The sequence below is a fragment of the Hibiscus syriacus genome, unplaced genomic scaffold, assembly GCF_006381635.1.
Source record: "Hibiscus syriacus cultivar Baekdansim isolate YM2019G1 unplaced genomic scaffold, ASM638163v2 tig00110602_pilon, whole genome shotgun sequence".
NCBI classification, from domain to species: Eukaryota; Viridiplantae; Streptophyta; class Magnoliopsida; order Malvales; family Malvaceae; genus Hibiscus; species Hibiscus syriacus.
The window spans coordinates 1,071,129-1,091,445 of NW_024062798.1; the positions used below are offsets into that span (position 1 = coordinate 1,071,129).

The following is a 20,317-nucleotide window of genomic DNA, read 5'->3' on the forward strand; positions in this document are numbered from 1 at the left end:
ATCATACGAACTCGTTGCTTGAGAGGGAAAAGGTCCAAAGTTTGGCAAAGCAATGGAAATTTACAAAAGGACTTGACTGGCTAGCTGCTACCCAACCAACATCAATTCCCAATGAGCTCAACGCTTACGCAAATAGCTTTTTCAAGTGCTTCATATCCTAATCCAGGCTATCCTTCTAGTCGGAACAAACGGGCTAATACACTAACAAAAACCGACCCAGACAGGCTAATGACTAATGAAAACCAAACCAAAACAAGACACATTTCATATTTACAAGCAGAGGAAACCAAAAGGTTAGAAACACCCCCTGAACCCACCACACCCACCCACCACAACGATAAGTATTCACATGATCCTAGTCCTAGCCTCTAAGCCATCCTAATTCTCGAACAAGTCTTGGTTCTTCAAATCCAGGTGATATATTTAGTCTTCCAAAAATCAAGCTTGTGATTAGTGTCCTAGACTCTAACAACCCTCCATATCTCAGAAGTCTTACAAAAGCTCCCACTGGCAACAAAAGAAAAAAAAACAACAGGTACTGAATGGGGGAAAAAAGTTTCTTATTTTAGTTTTCAGGCTAGTCTGAGCTAGTTACAGTCCCTTCACTTTCAATAATAGACAAGGGACGTTTGCTTCCTGTGGTCATCTTTTTCACATCCTGGCTTGAACAGATAAATATTCTTCTTACCATATTACAAAATTCCCTGCAAGGATGTAAATTAGAAGACAATAAGAAAAATTCTTTTTTTAGGCATATTATGAAAAGGAAAAAAAAAAAGTGCATCGAGTAACTTACAGCCATGGGTCATCGCCTACGAGCATCATATCCCTTCATCATCGGTGTAGACTATCTCCACTTATTCCTAGGGCGAAGCCCTCCCTTAATATCAAACATCTCCTCTAGTTCATCTATAAGCTGATCAATACCTGCCAATGTGGCCAAGTCCACAGCACGACCAACAGCAACCCCTGCATCTGAACTGTTCACATAGACAAACCCAAAAGAGTTTATTGGAAAATATATATTGGAAATTGTTCAAAGAAGTCGATGGTTTTTCAATCATGAAATATGTTACTTTCAATACCTTAGTACGACTTCTTGTAGAACTAGAACTTTGCCTGTTCTGGATCTGCTTTGATGATACCTGTAACTGTTCCTGCTGCTTGTCTTTACAATCTTTTGACACATCAGACTTCTGGTCAGAATCAGTGGGTGACAGAGTACTTAGACCATGTTCTTCAGTTGTACCAGCAGTCACATAGAAAGTTGTGTAGGTATCTTCTCCACTGGAGTTGAGCTCACAGAGTGGTTTAACAGTTCAATACCAAACAATCGGCAACTAGCAGCTGTCTCAGATTTCTTTAACTTTTCAATTGGATCAAAGGTTGAATCATCCTCAGTTGTGGATTTGAAAGCCTGAAAGAAGAGGCCAACCAGACACACTTTTGCTACCCACTATTGCATCAGGAAACAGATGCTGAGAAACACTCATGCCAGAAGGCAGCAAGCTTGCTTCATTTCGAGCCTTTGAGACAGAGCTGCAACTACCGTTTATCTGGGTCTGCATGTGATGCCACATGACATGATTCTCATTTCTTTTAGCTTCGGAAGAAATGTTACATTGACTTGGATCATGGGAATGCATCACTCCAGAATTCCAAGGAGCTGATGCTGTTGCCGACATATGTACAATATTCCAAGGAACAAATCAGATATAGCAAACATAAGTACAAAAGATAAATAATACAAGGAAAAGTATGTCTTACATAGAGCAGGATGTTCAGTAGGCGGTCGAGGCCTTTGTTTTAACTGAATTCGGTTGAGTCAGAGTTGGTGGAATTGGAGCAACAAAGGGTTCTATCTCCCATGGTGAAACCCTGTCAGGCCTCTGAATAGAGGCAGGCTCATCCCATTGTACCTGTTGAGAAGCATTAAGAAGTCTTTGATGTACACAACCAGCCTTAACAATTTACACTAAAGTTGGATATATCGTTTAAGAACCAATTACCTTCAGTGAACGCCATTTTGAATCTTTCCAGTGAGGAGAAAAGTCTTCAACCCCAACAATTGTTCCAGAAAACCTTATCAATCAAGGTATGCTGAGTAAGCACTTAAAGAAAAGATTTTCCTTTTTCTTAAAAAAATACCAACCCAGAACAATCATGTGGTTAAGTTCCACTACCTTCTCTCAGGAGAATCTTCCCCTTCAAATCTCATCTTAAATCTCATGCCAACCGCAAACTTATTATTAAGAGCATCTAAATATTTGTTCAACCCGATTATGAACTGACTTGTCCTGATATTTTACACAAATGAGAAAAGAAAATAATTTATATCTCATTTTGGCAAATCCATAAATATCATACCTTGGCTTACAATAGACAAACAAAGAGGGTTTCAGTTTGAAAGAGCATGAGATGCGGTTGCAAGAACTCCTAAGTGCATATTCTGACTTGAAATCACTGATGGTGGCATGCTGCTCTGTTGACGAGCTACCCGCCTAACTCCAACACGGAGCTCCCCATTCTCCCCTAGGGGACCAAGTATTAAATGAATAGCTCATCAGCTACAATAAAAATGAATATAACCAACAAAGAGCAGAACACATGCAGGCACGCAAAATATCTAAGTGGAGAAAATGAAAAAGAGAAAAAAGACATCTACCTTAGGAACACAAGGAATCACCAGCAATTAATCTCTTTGAAGTAACAAATGTACTCCATCCTGTTGTGAGCAAATGCCTCCTTGGTTGGCCTGTTCAATCATAAACAAATAACTCGTGAGTGATTCGCCCATTCATGGTGGACATACCTCTTACATAGAATGAGAGGTCAAAGCATAGAGGCTTAAAGTATCTCATATCTATCAAAACCAAAGAGGCACTTTAATATCAAAATTTTGAATGAAGATGACAGTGAATAAGGTGTTTCAGTTACCTCTGAAAATATGTTTAAAGCGCCACTCATAACCATGAAGATCCTTTGCATCCAATTCCTGGGTTGGCGTTGCCTGGTTCATGTCCTGAAAGACAACCACTTCCAGAAATCAATAAAATGAAAATCTATGACAGTTGACAGAAGATGAAAAGGCCAAAACAAATAGCTTGATCTAGAACACAATACCAGTGGAGGAAGGCATTCGGTGGCATGTTTTCGAAGAACAGAAAACCCTCCATGGGTGCTCGTGTCTGAGGCCGTTAAAACCTTGCAGAATGAGTGAACTGTAGGTCTTTGAGGCTCAGGAGGGCATGCATCGGGAGTTGTTGGCTCAGGTTGCTATAAGATGCCAAAAACATAATTGGAGATCAGTAATTTCAAACAATATAATAAGAAAGAGTGAGAGACCAACTTTGTTTTTGCGTTCTAATACTGATATATGTTCAAATTAGAAAGGATCAAAATTGATTACTTACATTCGGTTCCGGCAATAGAGTTATTTGTGCATAAACTTCATCTGTTTCTTGTTCAGCCTAGAAGCAGTAAAGTCCATAAAAATTATCCTCAAATCAATCATGTTGATAGAATAATATGATCCACTTTTTCTACATCACTTAGCATTGGACTGAAAAAACAATTTATCTGGCCAATAAAACTAATTACTCAAAAAGAAAAGTTAATTATTCAAAGCTTAAGGTTTAGATTCTCTTCAAGATCAAAAACAATAAAAACAAATACATCCAAATCATTATGCCACTTCCTTTTCGTTTTCTTCATTTTCTCAGCAACCAAACAGACAATCAAAACCCGGTCTAGAAACTACAGCAACACATACAAAACAATTGAAAAATCAGATTTGGAAAATTACCAGCATCTGAATGTGAACCACACGGCAAAGAATCTTCGATGGAAGATTAAACAACGGAATCCGCTGATTCAACTCCTGATTAGTGGACGCTTCCAACTAAAACAATCCCCACCAAAAATAGCAATATTTCAATCACAACCCGTTTCAAACATTTCCATAAAAACACAATTAATTTCCGAATAAAACAAGCAGACTAAAATGAAATCAGGTCAAAAAAACAGAAAGAAAAACAACGAAAAAAAGGAGAAAAGAATGCCTGTTCCATATGCCCTTGAGGAAAATAATACACTCTCTCTTCAGCTCGAGAAACCTCAACCAGTGGTCCGGCACATAACTTCCATAACTCCGTATAGATCATCCCTTCCGTTCCTATCACACAAAAGGAAATGAAACCTGCAAAAAATCCAGAAAGCAAAGAAAATTTCTTCTTACCTTCAGAGGACACATTATTCGTCTGCGAAAACGACCAGATTCTATTCGCCATTTGACTATTCCTAACTCCCCGAGTCAACAAGAAGAAACAGTAGCAGAGCAGCAACTTCGAAAAACCCAATAAATCCTCCAAATCGATGTATACTTCACTTAAATATACACTTAATCACCTAAATAATCCAAATAATTACGATTAATAACAGAGCTCATCAACACGATTTAACTGCTCGACCCTTCGATTCCAAGAGAACAACGCTATCCACACAAACAGTTTTCGCCATTTCCGTAACGATCGCGAGATCCAAATACCGTAACGAAAACCGCTTTAAACGGTTACAATACCGCCTTTACTTCCCCCGGAGAAAACCGCTTTTCGCTTCAGCTTTTCCACTCTCTTTGTCTGTAAAGGAAGGGAATCCCCCAAAAATGGCTTCGCGCGCGTCTTATATTACGCTGCTTTGTTTTGGTGTCTGCCTTTAAAGTCTTATTCTCCTCTTTTGTTTGGTTTCTTCTCTGTGAAAAGTGTTGTTTATCGCATGTTTAAGGCTTAATTTAACTAACTAACTGACCAACTCTGGTTCCGTATTTAACCGGGAAGGAAGGTTAAGGGGTCATTGACGAGTCAATATGACGGACGTTTTGACGGGGAACGGTGATATGTCGTTACTTAACGGCGTATTACGTGCGGATGACTGAGCATTGGGATGCGTGTGGTTGGGGAAACGGGTGAGAGGCGTTAAGTGTGATTTGGACGTTACTCATTGCGTTGTTGCCGTCTCTTTCGTTGTCTGCTTCGAAACAGGCAACAGGGTTGGCTTGTGTTAACCCGGCAGAATTTTTGGGTTGTTTTTTCTTTTTCATTTCTTTTATTTTAATTAAAAGGAAGACATGGGGAATTAATGGTTTGCCCATATTCTACTGTACGGCGTCTAAAAAACGGTTAAAAATAGTGTAACCTGTTAAATAAGTGATCGGTTAAAATTTAGATCGGTTATGTTATATCACTTAACTATAAATATTATCAAGTACAATAATATATTAGGTAGCGCTTATATAATGTAATAGGTAGCGCTTATATTTACCTATTTTCTAACTAAATAGGTATATTTAAACCAGTAACATTGCAAATTTATATATTACATTATAATTATCGGTTTTGATGTTTTTGGGATTGATACAATTTTAAATGTATCAACACTTTATGCGTGCACCTCGTTGTGCTTTCATTTTGGGGAAAAAATATCGATATATATTTAAAGAGTGTCGATACATAATGTAAACCTATTTGCTAATTAACCAGTATATTTTTACCGATTACATTGTAAATTTACCTGACACATAATAATTATCGATTTCGATGTTTTTTTAATCGATACTTTTCATAAATGCATCGACACTTATGCGTGCACCAATTTGAGTTGCTCAATCATAAGTTTATTCTTTAAGAAACTAAAACTGTCCTAACTTTATCCTATGGGATAATAAGAGTATATTATAAGTTTGCGTTGAGATGTTTGTTTCTAGGTTTTTGTTCTTTGAGAAACTGATAACATGGTAGGTTTCCCAATGTTATTCTTTTGTTACTGTAAAGTTTTTGTTATTTTCTTACTGGGTTTTGCTTAAAATATCCAACTTTTTGTATTAAAAATGAAAATTCTGAAATAAAAATGATCACACAAGCACACTTTTTTACTACCGGTTTTGTCATTTCGAGATCGATTTTGTCATATTTTTACCTGTTATATTGTTATGGATCGATACATTTTATAAAGTATCGACACTTTATTGGCGCTATAACTTCTTTTCTTTTAAATTCCAAAAGTGTCGATACTTATAATAAAGTTTCGACACTATCAACATATCCGGTAGCTCTTTACCGGTTTTGTCATTTCGAGATCGATTTTGTCATATTTTTACCTGTTATTGTTATGGATCGATACATTTTTATAAAGTATCGACACTTTATTAGCGCTATAACTTCTTCTCTTTAAATTCCAAAAGTGTCGATACTTATAATAAAGTATCGACACTATCAACATATCCGGTAGCGCTTTACCTATTTTATCATTTATAGACCGATTTTGTCATTTTTTACCTGTTTTATTGTTTATGGATCGATACATTTTTATAAAGTATCGACACTTTAATATAGCTGGTGGCGCTTTACCTGTTTTGTCATTTATAGACCGATTTATCATTTTTTACCTGTTATATTGTTATGGATCGATACATTTTATAAAGTATCGACACTTTCAATATATTCGGTAGCGCTTTACCTGTTTTGTCATTTATAGACCGGTTTTGTCATTTTTTTACCTGTTATATTGTTATGGATCGATACATTTTTATAAAGTATCGACACTTTCAATATATCCGGTAGCGCTTTACATGTTTTGTCATTTATAGACTGATTTTGTCATTTTTTTTACATGTTATATTGTTATGGATAGATACATTTTTATAAAGTATCGACACTTTCAATATATCCGGTAGCGCTTTACCTGTTTTGTCATTTATATACCGGTTTTGTCATTTTTTTTACTTGTTATATTGCTAAGGATCAATATATTTTTATAAAGTATCGACACAAACCGACAAGCTAAGTTTGCTGGTTGCCAAATTTTTTAATATTTCTTCATGATTTCCACCTATTACATTATTATTACTCGATATTTCCGGTAGCGCTAAACCGAATTTGTCAAATATCTTTTAATGTATCCGGTAACGCTGTATATTAATCGTATATTAGTCCGCCTTTCCGAAGATAATCCCGCCCTAGGAAGATGGTGACAATTACGTGATTCTACCATAAGACTGTGGGGTCCACGTGAACACGTGGGAAGTGTCGAATCTTGAATTTATAAATATAAAAGGGGAAACTACATGTATGGTCACTAACATTTCAATGATATTTTATTTAGTCATTAAATTTTCAAAAATGATGTTGTAATTATTACATTTATTGATGATCACGAAAGTGGTTACCTTGTCATTTCCGTTAGGCGGATGATATGAAATGTTAACAAAAATAGTTAATATATGTTTAATATATATATATAGATCTAAATTTCAACCTTTTTTAATAAGAATGAAGACGATTACAGTAGAATATTAATTGCGAACAAAAGCAAGACCATGAAGGTCATGAGTGAGATGAGGGATGATCTCATAGGGGGCTTCCAAATATATGCATGATTGATCATCAGTATTAATAGTAGATTTGGCAAGGGAATCAACAACAACATGTCATGGTTGGAGGAGAAGGACTTGAGGAAGGAAGAGAAGACGATCGGGGAGGTGAAGAGAGAATTTGGGAAAATGTTGAACAAGGGTTAGGGATTGCTGAAGGGATTGGGATTATTACCTGAGGAAGTGAATGTCACGTGGGAAGCACGGGTTCATTAAACCCAACAACTATTTGAGATCCAGCCACCGTGAAGCCCAATAGAGAAGTCCAACAGAGAAGTCTAAGAATGAAGCAGTAACAGAATTAGTTAGAATCTATGCCAGCTGGCTTGTTAGATTTGATAATACAATTGTATAAAAATAAATGTACCTGCAAAAGGGATGATCATCATCATTTTACTGAATGAATTCTGAATTTCCTCAATCTTTTCTGCTTCTCTTCTAAAATCTCCTTATTTCTCTTCGTCATCATTTCACTTTCATCACAAATTGGTATCTCAGAGCCAAATTTTCCTGGCAAACCGTTACTGGAATGACAAAGAAAAATCAGAATATGACTGAAACACTAGAAATTTCAACATTACAGAAACAACTGGAGGAGTTATCAACGTTGCTTAAGCAATCTCAGGATCACACGAAGATTCCTAAATGGTGGGAGAATCAAGAAAGTCGACTTTCTTCATTGGAATCCAGGATAGCCACTAATTAAGGGTATGTAGAAAAATTATTGAAGATTTTAACTGGTAGATATGGGGAGCAGAACCAGTCTGATAATGAGCAGGTACAGTCCCCTGAAACTTCTAAAACAGAGGGAAAACGACATGTAGAAGTCATTGTGCTTAATGATAAGACTAGGTTTACTTATAAACCTGATGAGCCTGGAATTTTAAAATCTAAACCAGGGGATTTACCTAGTTTTAAAAATGATATTCAAGTAGGAGAGAACAGTGCAGTTAGAAACAATATAGTCAGTCTGGAAGTGGATAGAAGAGGCACTGGAGGTTCCTCTAATACTGCAGGATTAATGTGGCATAGACCCAAGATTGAGTTGCCTTTTTTGAAGGAAATAATCCTAGAGGGTGGATTCAAAAATGCCTCAAGTATTTTCCTTATGCAAATTGCAAAAGAACAAAAGGTGGAAGTGGCTACAATGTATTTAATGGGGAAGGCAGAAATTTGGTTCGACGGTTATATTATGCAGAAGCATCATGTGACATGGCATGAATTTGAGACAGATCTTTGCCATAGATTTTGTGATAAGTACTTTGCTGACATAGTTGAGGAATTATCAAAGTTAGTGCAGAAGGGATCAGTGGAGGAGTACCAGGACAGGTTTGAAGAATTACAGCCTCATATGTTGTTACACAATCCTACTCTGGGTGAAGAGTTTTTTGTCTCTCTTTTTATTAGTGGGTTAAGAGAAGATATCAAGCATAGAGTTAAGGTTTTAGAACCAAAGACACTCTCTGAAGCTTGCAGACAAGCTAAATTGTATGAGCTTTCTGTGGAATATGAGAATAAAAGAGGGAGAACATTTTTTAGAAACCCACTCTACCCAAACCCATTACCTACTACTAAACCTAATTTACCATCCCCACAATAGAAAGGTTCAACTAGTCTGTCTCCAAAACAAAATCTATTGGAGTACATGAGACAAACAACCTATGTTTTAAGTGTGGTGAGAAGTTCTCTCCATGGCATCAATGTAGGACAAAGCAATTGAATATGATGAATGAAGAAGAACATGTTCTATCTTCAGAAACTTTACCAAATGAGACAGAACAACAAGTGTTACAAGAAGATGAGAGCCTAGAAATTTCTATGAATGTTATCACTGGGTGTATTGGTCATAATACACTAAGGATTCAAGGCACATTCTAGGCAGACACTGAACATATTAATTGACAGTGGTAGCACCCACAGTTTCTTAACACCTCAGTGGGCTGATGCAGGGATTCAGGTGACTACCATATCCTTTAGTTATTACAGTGGCCAATGGACAACAGCTTTACAGTACAGCTAGGGTAACAGGGTGGAATGCAAATGCAGGGACATTCTTTTATTCATGACTTTAGACTTCTTCAATTAGGGGGAAGTGATATGGTCCTAGGTGTTGCTTGGATGAAGTTATTCAGTCCTATCTTGATGGACTTTAATAAACTGACACTCAATTTTGTACATCAAGATGAACAGATTATTATATATGGCCAACATCCCTCGAATTTTTTACAACAGATTTCAGGAGCTACACTCTTAAAGATGACAGTTTCAAATTCTGCTTTATTGGGGTATGATGTTTTGCTGAATATGACAGAAAATTCAAGGCCTACTCCTACAGCTATTCAACCATTATTGGAGAAATACAATTATATTTTGCTGAGCCTACAGGTCTTCCACCTACAAGACTCATGATCATGCTATCACTTTAAGGCCTGATTCTATGCCTGTTAATTTAAGGCCTTATAGATTTCCTCATAACCAAAAAGCTGAAGTGGAAAAACAGATTGCTACTATGTTATCTTCTTCTATTATTCAACCTAGCAAAAGTCTTTTTGTTTCTCCATGCCTTCTCATTAAAGAAGGACGGTACATGGAGGTTCTGTGTTGATTATAGAGTTGAACAGCATGACAATTAAGGATAAATTGTCTATTCCTGTTGTTGAGGATTTTTGGATGAGCTACATGGGGCTGTACTTTTCAAAGATTGATCTCAGGTCGGTTACTGGCAGATCAGGATTAAGAGGAAGACATTTATAAAACACATTCAGAACTCATCAGGGTCATTATGAATTTAAGGTAATGCCCTTTGGGTTAACTAATGCTCCTACAACATTTCAGGCTTTGATGAATGAATTATTTAGTTCATTCCTTAAGAAATTTGTTTTGGTGTTTTTTGATGATATATTAGTTTACAGCAGCTCTATGGCAGACCATATTCTACATTTACAATTAGTTTTGGATGTTTTGCAAAGTAATCAGTTATTTGCAAAACTGTCTAAATGTTTTTTGGCCAGACCCAACTAGAGTACTTGGGCCATATTATTTCAGCTGCTGGTGTTGCTACTGATCCTAGCAAGGTGGAAGCAATGAGAAATTGGCCTTTGCCTAAATCCTTAAAATCATTGAGGGGATTTTTGGGTTTGACAGTCTATTATAGAAGATTTATCAAAGATTATGGGACTATTAGTAAACCTTTGACTCATATGCTGAAAAAGGACTATTTTAAGTGGCATAGTGCAACTTTGACTGCTTTTGAAGAACTTAAGAGAACTATGTGTCTTGCACCAGTGTTAGCTCTACCAGACTTACAAAAAAAAATATTTAGAGACTGATGCTAGTTCTGGAGGAATATGGGGGTTTTATCACAGGAGGGCAGACCTATAGCATTTTTAAGTAAAGCTCTCAGTCCTAGACATGATGCTCTGTCTATTTATGAGAGGGAATATCTTGTTATTTTATTTGTAGTCTCCAAGTGGAGACATTATTTAGAGAGCAAACCTTTTTATCATTAAAACTGATCATGAGCCTTTAAAATATTTATTGGAGCAGAAACTCACTACTACTATTCAGAAACAGGGGTTGACAAAATTATTGGGATTGGATTATACTATCCAATACAGGAAAGGTAAATCAAATGTTGTGGCAGATGCTTTATCAAGGCAGTGGAAGACAATGGTCAGTGTGTCATGGGAACTACCCTAATTATTCCTACTTGGGTTCAGAAGTAGATGAGAGTTACAAGGATGATTTATTGGCTACTGATTGGATTTCTAATTTGACTATGTCTCCTACTGATTCTAGGTGGAAATATTCCAAAGGAATCTCATATTTCAAGACAGGGTATTTATTGGTACTAAAGGCTCTCTTAGGCTACAGATTCTTCAAACCTTACATGACTCACCTCATGGAGGTCATTCAGGAATTCAGGCCATTTATCAAAGAATTAGAAGTTATTTTTATTGGACTAAACTTAAGACTATGGTGGCTATTTATGTAAGGGCTTGTACAGTATGTCAGCAAACTAAAGTAGAGCATGTTGCTAAACCTGGTCTACTTCAGCCACTTCCTATTCCTCAACAGGCCTGGGAAGTAATCACTATGGATTTTATAGAAGGTTTACCTACTTCTTTGAAAAAGAATTGTATCTTGGTGGTGGTTGATAAGTTCACAAAGTACAGTCATTTTGTGGCATTATCACACCCTTAAACTGCTGCTGAAGTAGCTAAACTATATTTGGACAACATTTATAAGCTGCATGGCCAGCCTAAAGTGGCCATTTCAAACAGAGATAAAACCTTCACCAGTCTCTTTTGGAGAGAACTAATGAAGAAATTGGGTACTAAGACTCTATTTAGTACTGCCTATCACCCAGAGACTGATGGACAAAGTGAAAGGGTAAATCACTGTCTTGAACAGTATCTAAGAGGTTTGTGTTTCTCTCAACCAAAGCAGTGGGTTAAGTGGTTATCTCATGCTGAGTGGTGGTATAATACCACCTATCATACATCCCTAAAGTTAACACCATTTCAAGCCTTATATGGATATGCACCCCATACTATGGTATGGCAATCATACTCACCAGTGCACTCTGTCAGTGAATTAATGCAGACTAGAGAAGACATTCGCAGGCTAGTCAATTTTCATTTAGAAAATGAAGCTAATCGCATGAAACAGAAAGCTGATTAAAAATGACCTGAAAGAAATTTTTGCAGCAGGAGAAGAAGTGTACCTGAAATTACAGCCTTATCGACAAACATCATTGGCTCTGCGCAAAAACCTAAAGTTAGCAGCCCGATACTATGGTCTTTACAAAATTACAGAAAAGATTGGTGAGGTTGCTTACCGTTTAGCTTTACCTGAGACATCAAGGTTACATCCAATTTTCTATGTGAGTCTTTTGAAGAAACACATTGGACAGTTAGCCCCTTATTCTACGGATCCTCCTGACATGACCGAGGAAGGTGAAATTAAAATTGAGCCTTTGCAAATCATGGGAAGAAGAATTGTAAACAGAAACCACAAACCTGTTACTCAATTATTGGTGCGATAGAAGAATCTGGATGACTCGTGCGATACTTGGGAGGACTATACTGTTCTACGGGGATAGTTTCCCAGCTTTGATCCTTGGGGACAAGGATCTGCTCCAGCAGCGGGTATTGTCATGGTTTGAGGAGAAGGACTTGAGGAAGGAAGAGAAAACGATCGGGGAGGTGAAGAGAGAATTGGGGAAAATGTTGAACAAGGGTTAGGGATTGCTGAAGGGATTGGGATTATTACCTGAGGAAGTGAATGTCACGTGGGAAGCACGGGTTCATTAAACCCAACAGCTATTTGAGATCCAGCCACCGTGAAGCCCAATAGAAAAGTCCAACAGAGAAGTCTAAGAATAAAGCAGTAACAGAATTAGTTAGAATCTATGCCAGCTAGCTTGTTAGATTTGATAGTACAATTGTATAAAAATAAATGTACCTGCAAAAGGGATGATCATCATCATTTTACTGAATGAATTCTGAATTTCCTCAATCTTTTCTGCTTCTCTTCTAAATCTCCTTATTCTCTTCGTGTCATTTCACCTTATCACACAACATTTACTTCACGACGAATAAGAAGAAAGTCAAGCACCCATGGTTTAGAAATGAGGCTTGCAATAGAGCGAACAAGTGATACGAGATCTAATTTCAACCATTAAAGTCCAAGTATAACATGTTTTTATTTGGATAAGTCTGTCACGTTCGACGAGAACCATTGAATACCAATAACGATAAGTATCGAGCATCATTAATTAAATTTATAAAAATAATTTTAAAGGACTCAACATATAATTATAAACTAGTTAAAAATTTAAAGATAATTATTTATAATAAAATATTAATTAATTATTTTTCATAATTTTTTCTTAACAATAATTGGATCGAATATCAATCTTAAATTAAAAACCCTAAATATTTAGGACTTGATATTTGATCCATTATTTTTTAAAAAGATTATATAAAATAATGTAATTAAAATTTATTGTAAATAATTTACCTATAAACTTTTAACTATTTTATAATTATACGTTGAGTCCTTTAGAATTTTAAATTTTTATAAATTAAATTAATGGGGCTCAGCGGTGCTCGTCGAGTGTTGTAGAAATTTATTTTATTTTTATATAAATTATTATTGTAATTTAATATTATATAATATGTTAATTTTATAATATATATGATTATATATAAATATTAAAATATAATAATTTATTCAACTATAAAAGCGTACAAATAATTTTAATAAAACAAAAGATATAAAAATAATAGTTAGGCTAAAAATGAGCTCATGTTTTTTTAAAATAAAAATGAACTCATGTTTAAATATAAATGATTAGGTCAAAATTTGAAGTCTTTATTTTGGATCGGAATAAATTAGAACAAATATGAAGTGTTTTAACTTTTTTATATAAATTTAACTCAAACTCAATTGGATTTGTCTTATAAATACCTCTACAATAGAGTGGCATTTATGATTTATCGATAACCTTAGTATCATAAATAATTTTAAACTTTAGTTATCAAAATAAAAAGACTAAATTATGTCTTTAGTACTTAAACTATCAGTTTTAGTTTGTTTTAGTATATAAACTTTTAATTTTTTTAAAAGCTTGTCTAACGTTTATTTTTTTTATTTTAGTACCCTTACATTAAAAATTTAACGCGTTTAGTAACTAAATTATTAGTTTTAGTCCGTTTTAGTACCTAAACCTTCATTTTTTCAAAAATTAACGTTAAATTTTGAACGGATACTAAAATGAAATAAAAACTAAACTTTAGGTATAGTTTTAAAAAAATTGAAAGTTTAAATACTAAAAAAATTAAATTGATAGTTTAAATACTAAATATGCAATTTACCCAAATAAAAATTCATTAAAACATGTCGGTTTACAAAAAAAAAAGAATGGTTATTTTTTCTCAGACAATCTGCGAGCGGTTCGGCTGGTTCTCGTCGGTACACGTCATGCCGGTTTGCCAAACTGGAGTTTACACGTAGTTCGGCTAATGGGGTCACCTGTCCACGTATACTTTCAACTAATGTTGTCGTTTTCGTATAATTGACTCCATTCATCATCTATTCGTCATTGATTTTTCACCTTTTTCCTTTGCAAGTAAACGAGCAAACAGTTAACAAAACCATCTGAAACGTTGCCGTTTAAGTGCCTTATCATTTTAAATTAGAATATGTCCCTTGTTAGTTGTTGTGCTTCAAAAAATTATAGTATTAAAATTTTAAATATAATAAATAATGGAATAAATCAATTGTTAAGGAATTCTACCATCGTCACTCTTGGTGGACAATGTTTAAATTCTTATATAAATTTCAATTAGGTCTTAGGTATGCTCTGATCTTGGACTGGAAAAATCATCCTTAATCTAATTTTTTTGTGAAAAATAATTGTTAAGTATGTTTATTTATTTAAAATTACATTGTCATAATAAAATTATTTTCTTTTTGGAAAAGAAAAGTATATCGTTAAAAACTCTTTCATAATTGAAAGTAAATTAAAATTTACAACCAGACGTTGAAAAGAGAAAAAGAGTTTTCATGAATTTTATTATCGAACAATCAATTACTCCTTTGAGTATAAATACAATATGAATAATAAATTCAATTATAATAAATTATATCTTATTTAACGTTATTAGATTTTTGACAAAAAGGTATCAAAAAGTTCCATACTTTTGAAATAAAATCAATATGACCCTTGTACTATTTTTTCTCTTAATGTGGTCTCTCAATTCAGAAAACAAACATAATATGGTCTTTTAACCAATGTTTTTCGTCGTTAACCGTTATATTATTGGCATGTAACTTCACAGTGCTGATGTGGCAGCCCATCTGCTATGTTTGAGTCATCAATTTAGTCAATCTGTCATGTCATTTGTCACGTTAATCTGTCACCTTAGACTGATATGTCAGCATCATAGATTGTCATGTTACTAATAACCGTTATATTATTGGCATGTAACTTCACAGTGCTGATGTGGCAGCCCATCTGCTATGTTTGAGTCATCAATTTAGTCAATGTCATGTCATTTGTCACGTTAACTGTCACTTAGATGATGTCACCATATAGATTGTCATGTTACTAATAACCGTTATATTATTGGCATGTAACTTCACAGTGCTGATGTGGCAGCCCATCTGCTATGTTTGAGTCATCAATTTAGTCAATCTGTCATGTCATTTGTCACGTTAATCTGTCACCTTAGACTGATATGTCACCATCATAGATTGTCATGTTACTAACGTGAACTGCCACATGAGCACTGTAACGGTCAACAATGAAAAATGTTGGTCAAAGGGCCACATTTGACTTATTTTCTGAACTAAAAGGTCATATTAGATTTATTTCCTGGATTAAAAAGTCACATTAAAAGAAAATAAATAATACGAGATACATATTGATTTTCTTCAAAAGTACAAAAACTCTTAATGCCTTATTGCCTAAATTCCCCCCCCATACTTTACAACTTGCATTGCTTGGACAGCCATACCTACACAAATCATGACCCCATACGTAAGAGTAGGCTGCTTTTACCTGTTTCCCGGGAAGAAATAACAAAATGAAAAGGAAGATGATGATTTTTTATTTGATACCAACCTTAATTATTTCCCTTTTAATTTAATAAACAAGTATCATATTCCTCCTTTAATTTGCATCTTTGAATTTTAATTATATATATATCTATATAATCCCACTTAGAGGATAAAATCTAATACAACATATTTTCAGATGCTTTCCACACTGATGTGCTATTCTGATTCTTCAATTGTGTTCATATTAATTAATGATCACATGTGATTTTAGGGTTTTGAAAATCTTAATTTTTAATTATATTCGAAACGAACCGGTTTTTATTTTTATCATTTATGTAACTCGGGATCTAATTGAGTCCACGTCAGATTAATTAGTTGAATAATTAGCCTTAATGGTGTGGATAAGCATGGTGGTTTAGGGTTAAATAAAAACCTTTTTATTTTTCTATACAGGATGAAGACAAACCAATGAGCATTAGGGCTTGTGTATGTTTCGCTGTGAGGCCTAGATTTCTTATGCTTAACTTTACCAGTTGACACTTGTCTCATTAATATAATTATTATTAATTTGGACCTGCATTATTATATGCTTCATTAATATAATCTTGTTTTAAGAATTCATATCTTTTTCCTTTGATAATTATTAGAAGAGAATTTGGTTACATTATTAAATTATGACGGATAATCACGACAATGAGAGAGTATTTGGTGCATGGTTTGGTTAAGTGCATCATTTCAAGCAGAAGCCTCCTTTTAATTATAGCAGAAACATCTCTTAAGAATTTGATGTTAAAACTAATTAAGATAACTAGCATCATCTCGTGTTTTTTGTGAGTTCAATAATTGAATGGTATAATATATATATGTGTGTGTGGGTATAGGATTCGTTTACACTCGGTATAAAATTTTTAGTTTTATATTTTTTTAGGACCATTGAATGAGATAAATTAAATACTAAGATTAACAGTAGGAAACGATAATATATATTTACTGGAGAAAAAAAAAACATAAATAAAAAATAATATATATCATGGCTTATTCATTTTTATTTTCTTTACACCTCATCCTTCTTGTCATTACCATTAAAATTTCATCATTTTTTTTAACTTTTCCAAACTAAATGAGATTAATTGAGGATAACTAAACCATTAAGAAATATAAATAAAAAGAAAGAGAGAAAAAATGTCATTAAATATAAATATGAAAATATTAAATATAATGTAATAATACAAAATAATATGAATTTTAATTGTTTCAAATTGTATAATATAAATTATTAATCAATTAAATTTGACATAAATATAAATTTTAAAAAATGAAATTATTATAAGACGATGAAAGTATTTAGTCACACCCCTTGAGCTTTAGAGGTTACCCACCTAGGACATATAGAATTGGTGAACTTGAGGTATCCTAAAGACAATTAATATATATATATAAATTAAGGAAAAGGTGTAATTAGGGTTTAATTAATTATGTAATTAAAGGTTGGGATACCTTAAAAATCACTAAAAATTAGGGCACTATAGGATGGAATCATGTGGAGACAATCATGGTTTAAGAAAATTTTAATTTTCTAGTGGAGCGTAAACCAACCATTGTTTCTTTGTAAGCGTTTTATTTTATTTTATTCTAATTAAATATTTTAAACTTTACAGAAGTAGGGTGGGGGATTTGGTCCCCCAATTTGACTAGATCAAGGGCTTCCCAACCGTTGGATTGGATTACTTTGAAAAAGCTAGTGTTTGCCTTTGGATGTGGATTTCTTCGGTTCTCCTTTGTCCGAACATCTTGAGTTTTGTTGGATCACTTCCCCCCCCCCCCCTAAAACTCTTTGGTATTCGATACACTAATATTGTCGATTATATCTGAAGTTGAGTTGAATCACTCTTAAATGTGGAGAGTAAGTTTATTATTTAGGGAAAATTACGTATTTAGTACTTAACTATTAGTTTGATATGTTTTAAACTTCTATTTTTTTTCTTCAAATCACACGTAAGTTTAGTTTCGTTTCATTTTTTTCTTACCCTTTTTCACTTTAGGTAAAGAATCTTGAAACCGTAAGCCTTATGTTGTCTAATAGTACGTCGGATTTTGATTTAGATGACAATGTTGTAATATTTTTTCCTTTCACTTCTGTATGTTTTTCTACTTTTTTTCGTTTGACGTTTCACTAAAGGTAAGAGAAAAAGATCGAATTGAATCAAATCGAATTAAATTGTGGATGAATGTACATCTCAAATTATGGTTCGGGTGCTATAATATAATTCTTGGGGCTGGTCCAATTCTTATATAAAAATTATTTAATTATGGGACGAGTCCACGTTCGAAGTTATTTTTATCATAAAATTTTAATCTTGAGTTTCGAAAATTTTAATTTGTGCTCAATACACATACTTACTCTTTTCTTTTCAATTTCAGGACATGGAGAAACGACGTAATATCAATAAATTTTGAGCCAAAAGAATTTCATATTAACCTTAATTTCTAATCGATACAAAATCAATTAGATGTTATTTTGGGGCATCTACACATACATTATTCATTTTTATTTAACCATTGGACTCAATTAATTTTGACTGTATTAAATTATTTTAAATTTGGACTAAGATAGTGAACAACATATATTATTTTTTTATTAAGTTAAAAGTGATTATAAAGTAGTATCTGTTCTAATTCTTCCAACCATTTGACAATGAACGTTCAATCACTATGTTGCAGTCACTGATGCTCAAACCCGTGACCTCTAAGAACAACAACGATTCTTTTAACCACTGAGGTAAGTTGGTTCGTGCAAACAACATGTATATTTTATATATAATTAAATAATTATATTTTCTAATTTATTTTATATGTTTCAATTAAAACCAAATCATTTAAAGGGTAAATAGATTGGTCAAATAGAAGAGCTTACGGGTAACCACTAAAAATGAGGTCAAAATCCATGTTAATGCCTTTCATTGGCCTTTGTTTTGTTTTATTCACTTTAACATTACCCCCAAATTGAATCCAATTGGCCTACCATTTAGTGCTTCAAATTAGGTCAATGAGGGATCTAACAATGCAACAAATCTACCTTGTGCCATTATATGCACTAAGATGCTCATCAGTGTTCCAAATTCTATTGTTTTTACTAAGCTATCACTGTTAAACGCAGCGTTATTACCGTCATCCATTGGGTATAGGTTTTCATAGTAACCCAAGCTACATCCGTCAGCACTAGGCTGTAAATGAGACGAGACAGATCGCGAGCTATTCGAGATCGACTCGATCAAGGTTTGATAAACTCGGATCGAATGGACTCGAGTCGAGCTCGAGCTCGACTCGAGTTCTTAACGAGCTGAAACGAGCTACTCGATATTCGACTCGAAAAGCTTGTGAGCAGCTCGAAAATATATATTAAAATTTTATTTTAAAAAAAAAATTATTAATAATAAATATTTATGTATTGATTTTTTAAAAAAATACATTAAGATTTCATGTATTTAAGGTTCATGTTCGAGTTTGAGTTTGAGGCTTCAATCGAGTTAAGTTTAAGAATTTTTTTTTTCATTTCGAGCCTTTTCGAGCTGCTCACGAGCTTCAGTTCAGGATTTCGAGTTCGAGTCGAGCTTGAAAATTTTAAGCTCGCGAGTTTTCGAGTTGAGTCGAGCTCCATTTCAGAGTTTTCGAGTCGAGTCGAGCTCAGCAATACTCGAGCTCGACTCGGCTCGTTTACACCCCTAGTCAGCACCCGGACTCGAACATCTCTAACATGAAAATCAACCGCCTCGTACAAACTATGTTCTCTGTGCCAACTGCATATTACTTCGCTGAACCTGCAACCGGAACCCAAACGATGAGTTTCAACAAAACTATGAACTATAGAGCAGAAGCTTGAAGAAAAAAAATCAAAGGAAACAACATACTCTGAAAAATGTTTCCCTGATGCATGAACACACTGCACATAATCTTCGTTCAGCCATAACCGGAGCATACTCGAAACGGACTCATCTCAGATGATGTTAAAGAATTCGCTATTAACATTCGTTACGGCTCTTGTATCCGCATGGTATGCCTTCCACCCATCTTCTGGTGTTATGTCATGCATCTTGCTCCAAAGTAAAATACTAACAAACGAAATTAGATTGACTCATAAAATGTATATGCCAAGAAACTCCAAGAATCGAGAAAGATTGGGTACCTTCAGATAGAGCGCCTTCCAAACATTATCATCATGAACCACTTTTCTCATCAACGAGTTATCATGGAGAGCCGGCAAAGGAGTAACTGGGGGCGTGTGTTATAATATCCGGCGGTAATCGTTCCACCATGGACGTCTCG

At 34.4% G+C, this 20,317-nt stretch overlaps 1 pseudogene; it reads right to left on the reverse strand.

Moving 5' to 3' along the window:
• Positions 1 to 920: 920 nt before the first annotated feature.
• Positions 921 to 4,737, reverse strand: LOC120135161 (annotated as a pseudogene).
• Between the last annotated feature and the right edge of the window lie 15,580 nt (positions 4,738 to 20,317).